This window comes from Lipophrys pholis (genome assembly GCF_963383615.2).
Source record: "Lipophrys pholis genome assembly, chromosome: 1".
Lineage (NCBI taxonomy): Eukaryota > Metazoa > Chordata > Actinopteri > Blenniiformes > Blenniidae > Lipophrys > Lipophrys pholis.
In genome coordinates, this window is record NC_137635.1 from 48323952 (window position 1) to 48333360 (window position 9409).

Sequence of the window (9409 nt, forward strand, 5' to 3'; positions counted from 1 at the left end):
CTGCAACCAAACCCCAAAATCTAAATTACTCAGTTGTTGAGCCGCCCTCGGCACCTGAACACTCCCTTTAACTGTTGCAACTGTAAAAATCAGATTCTTGCACCCAGAATTGACTGAATCGTGGGGTTTTTTTCTGACTCGGTGCGGCGCTGCAGCAAACTGAAATTTAACAGTCAAACACTAACACATTTTCCACGGTACGCCGAGCGTGACAAAATGAAGTGAACTAAAAATATATATACACATGGCTTTAACTTTGCATATTTTTGAGGGTAATCTCTCACTGCCCCGGTGTTATGGCTGACTTTGTGTTGAGGAATCTGTCCGACAAAGGAAATCTTGTGATGTCTGTCAATAGATTTTAAGAAAGGGGGTTAAAAAAAACAAAACAATGTTTGAGTTCATCACAAAGCAAGAAAGCTCTTCTCTGGGGGTCTTCCTCATCTCCTCTTGCTTAGCAGCTCCACTTCAAACATCCAATACATTCGCTCTCGCTCCTCGTCCAAATCATCTCAATCTGGAAAACGACGCTGCTCAACCTTGGAAGATAATTTGAGATGAAGCCAATTAAGTCACTTCCTCTAAAACCTGCAAATATAATCTATTCTTGTAATGGTGTCTTCACAGGTTCACAGCTTGGTTGTTGTTACTTGTCCATCGGGCCTCGTTTACAAGTTAAACCACAAAGCTTCTGTTACATTTTGGAGGAAAAAACCACAACTTTCTGAAAACAGCCTCGAAGGTGGAACTTTTAAAAAACACTCCGCGTAGATGTGCTTCTGCACATGTGAACCACAACTGTCGTAACTAGTTGTTCTGCACATGCTCAGTAGATGGACAATAAGAACAATGGTTTCCTCCAGAGTGTCATGACTCTCAGTCCATATTCTCCTGGGACTTTAAGTTTTATTTTGACAGTCGCCGTGATAACAATCCAACTTGGTCGTCTGTCCACTAGAATGCCCATGTACTTCCATTGTTAATGTTTATAGTGTATTGTTCTGTGCGCATGTGTGTGTGGTTTCATTACAAGAACAACCACCTAGTGGCCTGTCAGGCTAAATACATAATTTTCGCCGTTTCTGCCATTTCCATGTAAACGGACACCGTTTTCAAAACATTACCGTGTAAATGCAAAACGAAAAAAGAAAAAAAAAAAGACCAATGAGTTCAAGTCAATTCAATTCAAGTTTATTTATATGGCACCTCATGCAACACAGTCATTTCTAGGTGCTTTTAACAGAGAGACAAGTATTTTACAAGTATCTGATTTACTTTTTTCATCAGGAAGAGGTTTCAGTTTGTGTTCAATGCTCGGCTTCTCCGCTCCACACTGGTTTGAACCGTCAGTTCATTTACAGTTCATCCATCACTCGCGTTTGGATTCCGCCTCTTTTTTTTTAATTGTTCAATGTCAGCCGATTTTCACAAAGTTGTGAGAAAGAAGAAAACAGCTGTCGAAATGGATCGATGCAAGCAGAGTCTGTTCAAATGAATCACACGTTGACTGATGTCACACAAAGAGAGGTCAAAAGAAGTTCATGTTTTCACTGGATGTAATCGAATTTGACTTCTACTGACAGAAACCGAGATAAAGAGCAGCTCACCTTCTACCTTAATGAGTGAAACATTGCAGTAATAGCTTCTGATTAACAGGAATTTCTCTGCCTGTAAACCAAATAAATGATATCTAAATAAAACAAGATATCTAATGTCAGTGTGAGTGTGCTGCTTCTGCTCTGAGAGCTCGCTTTTTGACTGCAGCAGGAATGTTTCTTCCAGTGAAGAAGTTCTGTAAACATTTAGCAGCCAAAAGAGCCAAGAACAAAAAATACAGGAAAGAATTCAGTTCGAGGTAACATCCTTCAAGACGAACGCAAACAAAACACTACGTGAATGATAATGTTGCTCTGAACCCGGAGAAACGACTTTCCGAAGTATTTCCCTGCCATCCTGGATATACTGGAGCTTGTTTTTGCAGAATGAGAAACACTGCCAATAATATCCGATGAGTAAAGTTGTGAGCAAACCAGCGCATTGGGAAATCTTTACATATGTCACGTAGGCCGCGTGTCACATTCAAAGACTCCCTCCGACCTTTTGACCCTTCGGACGATGACGCGCGCGTGCTTCCCGCAGGAGCGCACACACGATGACACGCCAAACACGGTTCGATTCGTTTTTTCCCTCCACGTTTGTAACCGCCGCTCGTTTTTCACCAACCGCTCGCCAATCAACTCTCCGGGTCGCCTGGCTGGAAAAGCTTTCGGCCTTTTAAAGGGAATGGCGTTCTCAATGTCATCCATTTAGCAAAAACACAACACCATTCACACGTACAGGATCAATATCCTCCCTCTGAAAGAGCGCGGTTCTGTGAAAACAGACGAGTGCACTTAAGGAATGGTAACCAGGTGTAGGGGAGGAAATACCTGGAGCATTCCTCGCTCCAGGAATGTTTTTATTAGCGTTTTCTTTTTCTTTTTTTTTTTTTTACAAATGTCGCCATTTCGAGGTGTGTACACTATAAAGTGCACGGCAGGCTGGATCACTCAATCAAGCAGACCGTGGCTTCAATGGGGAACCTGTGTCGAAGCCGGGGTTATGTTATTTGAACAGCTGGCACAGTTTAGTTCGGCATGTTTAAATCTGCACAAGTCTGAGGCTGTCGTACCGCACAGGCGAAAAAAACACAGGCCTCCCCCAGTTTTCAGCAGCATAGACTGGACTTTATACAGTGTCATCACACTCAAACGTGCCGCTGACTTGACCTGGTGACTCCAGATGAGGGAGGAATCTGTGCCAACGGAGCAGCAAAAAGAAAACCAACAGAATAGTCTGAAATACTGACCTAATTAACGCACATTTACCCACAACAGACACAGTTGGTCCCTCTAAGTCGACGTTCACACTGCAGGTCTTGATCCTCAATTCCGATTTTGTTTTGCCGGGATTCGATTTTTTGCCGTGATCGTTCACATTACATTTAAAACGCGACCTCTATTAGACTGTGTAGACAGTGTTGACAGAATATGGATGGCACGCCAATCAGCAGCAGGGTTGCCAGATGTGACTCACTGTTTCCAGCCCAAACAACGTAAAACTCACACACCTCGATAAAAACCAGCCCAAATCGCAGCCTGTGAAGAAATCGGCGTAAAACTGAAAAAAACTATTATAGGTGTAATAAAGAACAAGCCATAAACACACAAATACACGCCATATCTGACAACACAGGCCAGCCCCCATCGATCCATTTTCAAGTGGTTGTTCAATATGAGCCGGGAAAATCTAGACAACATGACGAGGGAAAGGAGGAGAATGAGGAAAAAAGAGAGCACAGCTTTTAACATTTTGGCGGAGCCGCTTCCTCCGACGCTTATCCGTGACGTCAGTCACACGTCAATGATGAGGTAGTCGGTTGTCGAAAAATATCCGAATTGGCACCACATAGTATGATCGAGGCCTGGGTCTGGTGTGAAAAATGTGGAATTAGAGCTTTCACACAGCCACAAAACAGGTCGGATATGGGTCACTTGTGAGCAAAACAAATCTGAATTGGGTCGCTTTTCCCTGCAGAACGAGTACCGAAGGCCCCATTTACACCACAACACTTCAAGTGAAAACGCATCGTTTTCGTTTCAGAAAAGTTTCCCTTTTACACTGAAAACGATGTCCATTTACATGGAAACGACAGAAATGCTGAAAATGATGTAGTTAGCATATTGTGCCACTAGTTGGCACTGTTGTTTTTTGGGTGTGAGACGCACGTGCAGAGAACAATACACTATACATATTAACAATGAGAGTACACGGATATTCTAAGTGTTTTTATTATCCACCTACTCTCATATGTACAGAAGAACGACTTAACATGGATATGAAGAACGAGCGTTTTTGCGTTTTGTCCGTTTTCCACGTCGGAGAGTTTTGGAAGTTGCCTTTTTTAGTGGCTCAGACCACCATTTTTTTATGTAAATGGACACCCAAAATGTAAAAAAATATTTTGTGTTTTAAATTGAAAATGGACCATAAAGCAGGCAGTAAACTAACAAGACTTTTCACATCGTCACAACATCAAATAGACACTCTGCATATTCATGAGCATATCATATGGGACTATTCGAAACAGAAACACATTATTTAAAGTTTGTTTGTGTGTGTGCCTAATCTAATGGAAGTGGTTGAAGTTTTCTTATGTATCCTAGTTTGTTTTTTTTTACGAGAAGATACCGCATTGTGAGTCTGATCGACGAAAAGCTTGAAACTGTATTCTACTGTGTGGAAGCTGATCTACTGACAGGACACACTGATGATCGCATTCTAACATTAGTTTAGCTTCATGGGTATAGGACCTCGAAAATCTATCAGATCTGTAAAATACTGGGAGGAGTTTCTGTTCAATGCACATTGTGATTTGCAATATTTGCATTGCTTTTTAATATATTTGTGGAGCAAATCTGCTCAGCCTTTAGCAGAGATGCTGCAGTTATTATTTCTGTTATACCTCCTCTGTTGTTCTTTATTTTCCCACAGCTTTGATTTTGCTACAGATCATCTCTTTCTTTTCTCTCTCTTTTTTTTTTTTTAGACAGAATTAGATTTATCCGTTGTAACGCTCCGATATTTTTGAGAATTTTCTCCACCAACACCTCCAACATGGTCACATTTCATTTTGTGCCTGTTGGGGCTCAGAGCTCCACCCAATCACTCCATCCTGATCTCATTTCATTGCGCTTGATGTCACTGATGACGTTATTCTCAGTTGATGCAAACCGGATCTGCAATCTCTTTGCGTGAGCATGAAATCTTACACACTTTATCCAGGATATTAATGAATCAGGCCCTCAGTCTTTCGCCAGTCAACTTTAGAGACGCACCTTCAGAGCGAGAAAACTACATTTCTCACACGTTACTTCATTAAACACGGCCAACTTCTTTTTATCCCCGTTCAGTTCAACTTAAGGGTTAATGGCGCTCCATCACGGGGCGAACTCATCGAGACAATCCCACCTACCACAAAATTTACAGTCGCAAATTACCCTGACGAAGCGAGACCACCCAGATAAAAGCCCACATACACACAGGGAGAACATGCACCCAAAGCCCGGGGCCTTCTCCTTGTGAGGCGAGATAAACCGACCACTGTAACCATATCTAGACCAGCCGCTTAGCACAAAAATACTTCTGCAAAAGTTTGAAGTAGGGCGAAGCATTCGCAGTATTTCCTAACGTGCCGTCGAGCCTGGCCTTTGTTTTGACTTGCCAATCGTCCCGGAGGTGGTCTGAAAACGTTCCAGGGCTTTCTGAGTGGTCCACTTCAAGTCCCCGAGAGGGTGCCTATTCTCATTCATCAAATAAAAAGCACCTTTCTTTGCACTTTGGAGAGAGGGTGAAAAAAAAAATCACAGTCGGTGCAGTTGTGTGTGTGTGTGTGTGTGTGTGTGTGTGTGTGTGTGTGTGTGTGTGTGTGTGTGTGTGTGTGTGTGTGTGTGTGTGTGTGTGTGTGTGTGTGTGTGTGATGAGTGGGACTGGTATGATTCCTGGTGTTAACAGCTAATAAATTGGGGCCCATCCCCTCGGTGCTCTACTGGCTCAATTATATCCACATGTAGCCATTATGTTAGCATGAGTGAGCTGCATATTTTTAAAAGGTGGGTTTCCATAACACTTGCTGAAAGCTCCGCCGGTTGTCAGGACACATGTTTGGGCTGTGTGGAAGCCAGACGCTGGCGGTTTTTAACGCAGAGGTGCTGGGGGACCCAGCGGGGGGCCCCCCGTACATGCTCTTTTGTTTTCAAAAGTATCACCTCTGTGATGTGTGTCGGGATGATAAACAGGTTTATTACCTGCATAGGGTTTTTATTTTTCTTCTTCTTTTTTCCCCACTTTCCCCCACGAGGAGTTGGTTATCCAGATATTTTTAACACTATTGTCTGCGCGTTTTTTCGACAGCGTGACTGACAAAGAAGTTCATTAAAAACACCTAGCCGATGTGGCCAGCCTTCGGCAGCCGCTTGCTGAATCCATTCACAAAAGTTTTATTGAAGGTTCAAGCTTTTGTTAGCGCCGCTTTAAAGAGGTGTTGATTAAATTTTGTGGGCGTCTGCGGCGCTGATGCGTGGTATTGCATTACGCCGAGTCATGTTTTTGACATCCGCGCTAACTTTCGAGCAAAATATTTAAGAGTTTTTGTTCCATGTAGATCTTGAATTCTTAAAGAGGAAAAAAAAAAGAAAGAAAGGAATGCAGTTATGTTGGACTGAGTGATAAAAAAAATCATGTCCTCTGTGATCTCCAGTGTAATGTAAACAGCAAGGCAGTGTCATGCAAACTCAGCATTCAAATTCAATGCAATTAAGCACCGGCAGCTGTGTTTGGCGACAGTTATCTTTAACCGAAGGGCCTCAAGCTCTGCTGAGTTACACTAATTCAACCTTGGCGAGTGGCGTTTTGTGAGTCGGCTCCAGGATCCTACCTGCGTTGGGCTCACTCTTTTAAACAAAAAGTTTGAGGTTTTTCTGAAACTGGAGTGGGACCAGAGCCAGCCCTGTGCCTGTCAAGCCTGTTGGCGCGTGCCAGCCGGTTCTGCTAAACCCCCTACCCCCCTTGCCTGCCCCCCCCCCCACCACCACTCCCCCCACCTTTTTCCAACAGGGAGGGAGGAGGGGATGGAGAGCCTCAATGCTATCTTTCTTTGATTCTGTTTGAAACTGGCTGCATGTGAGCAGGAAAAGGAGCCAAACGTGCTTCCTGAGTATTCTGAGGGGGGAAACGCTGTAATAAGCGAGGGGCGGGTGGTTAAAAATAACCGGGCTATATAAGCTGGGAGCAGGATCCCACTCACTCTCAAAACTCTCCCTGACTCTCGCTCAGTCGGGACGTTCCGTGCGGGCCGGCCGCTGCCTCTCGCACGTACACACTGTTTTTCCCATGAAAAAAGAAAAGAAAATAACGCCACATGAGGCAAAGCTCGCACCTCCAAATCCTCACCACAGTGATGAAGTACTTACAGATCTGACACGGGCATGATGCATGTCTGCATTAATGTCGCACACTCCAACGGCCCAATAACAAGTCCGGAGTGGCAACATGAGGTTCCGTCATGGAAAACATGAGACTTACATGTGTAGCATGAGACATTCGTCCCCTGACAGTCGATGTTTGAGCAGAATTATGAAGACTTGGGACAGACTTTACGCCTATTGGCTCATAACTTGTAAGTAATTGAAAGAATGAAGCAGAAACACACTAATCACTTTGATTTAAACAAACACTTTCAAACCAAGTTTCCTTTTTTTTTTTTGTTGCTTCATTTCAAATAGAAAAGGCAGTACGTGGAATCAGTAAAGACAGAAAGCCTAATCCCCTACATTATTCACGAAGCCACTCGTGGGAAAGTTGTTGTAAAGACAGGTGCATTAAGAAAACAGACTAATGTAAAGAATTTCATGGCAAATAGCAAGTCAACAACTCCACGACCTGTTAACAACTTGACAACCTGTTGATAAACAGGCAAACCTAAGCGAGCAGATAAGACAGCAAACCCACTAGGAACACCTCGCGGTTGTGAAACGAGGAGCTTGTTGCCCAATGGTAACGCGATTGTGCAAATCGCGATTCAGGGAAGGAGACTTGAAGATGCTTCTTTGGAAATGTTGCTAATCTACAAGCGCCACTTGTTTAACATGGGGAGTTCAGTGGTTCCTCTTCTAATATGCAGATTGTAAGTGGGATTAAAGGTCAAGAACTTGGGAGGGATGGGAGAAAGAAATCAACCTTGAGGAATACAGAATTATAGTTGTTATTGTTGTTATAGTGTTTTGATGCGGGCTCGTGCAGTCAGAACAGCGCCCCACCCATCGTATGTCAGTCCCCAGAACATTTTTCTCAAAAGAAATTCCCTCACTGGGTATGTACACTTCTCCACAGGAAGTGACGGATCACAGTGAAATACAAACCTGTCTCTTAAACGTCATGCGAATTACCGAGTGCTCCCACCAGACCTGCCAACTGCCTTCTCTCTCTCTCTCTCTCTCTCTCTCTCTCTCTCTCTCTCTCGCTCTCTCTCTCTCTCTCTCTCTTCTTTTTTTTCTTGCCTTTCTTATCCCTTTGCAGAGCACGCAGCGAGTTCACATCATTCTGGCCTCCTCCAGCAGAAATGTTTCTGTCATGTCTGGCTGACATTTGATTCCACCAGGTGCACAGTTGTTTACCGAAATCTTTTTTTAAAGTTCTCTTTAAATTTTCCTGCCGACCAGGAAACGGCTGTATCGTGACATTCGATGAACAAACACGACGGGCTGAAAATATGACTGAAGTTTCCACTGTCAGCACTGTTGGCGGGACAGGCGTGTTTGGTTTGTAGTATTTCAGGGTCTCACAACATATTGGGATAAAGTCGGAATACTATTCAGGGTGTTTCCAAACAGGGGTTAGGAGAGAAGACCAAAGGCGCTCTGGTTCTGTTCACATGTAGATCAACCGATGAGAAACAAACCTTTGTGTTGTTAGGGAATGTTGAAGCACTATAAAACGTTTTCTTTGCAGGTAGAAGGACCTTGGATGCTTTGGGTTTTATACCCCATTGTGGGGACAAAAACAAACAAACATGTATGTGAAGCTGATTGGTGATTTTGAACCTGGATGCATGTGAGTGACCTGCCCAGGGTGTAACCTGCCTTAGCTCATAGTCAGCTGGGATCGGCATCCCGTGATTCGAACTTTTCATAGAAATATATAAAAGATGGACCGATTGGTGCTAAAAGTCAGACTTTCTCATATTAGGATCAATGCTGGATGTATTATTTATTTTTTTTCCCACTTCCAGCATTTTCAGGAGGCTAAAAACACTCGATCTTGTCTATTCCTGCACAGTAAACAAAGACGTGGGCTTTAGTTACTGTTTTTACTGGTTTTATTACATCTAAAGTGGTCGAATGTTTTCACAGTATTGGTCTCGCAGAGCGAGCAACTGGTACCTCATAAAATCTGTGTTTCACAGTGGGAAAACAAAGATGATTCATTCAAATAAAAGATATTTTTTATTTACTTATTTACTGAACTAAAAGTGTTGAAAAACAACATGGAAGTGTGGTAGAGCAAAAATATTGTGTTTAAACAGTGTTTTTTATTAAGGGAAAATGAGCTACCCACCCCTGCACTGAGTATTTTTCTGATCCAGCCCTCAAGCACAAAGAAAATGTTGATGAAGAACTATTTCATCAAACAAGTGTACGGCGAGAGGTCGTGGACACAATCTTGAAACCAGTGCGTTTGTGAAAAGTTCATTAATATCATTAACATATTGAGGGAAACCGTTTGTTGATCATTTCCACGATGAAGTGTAAAACTACCAAAACCTTCCGATATTGGGCAAAAACCGCTTTGCGGGTAAATTATGAGATATGAC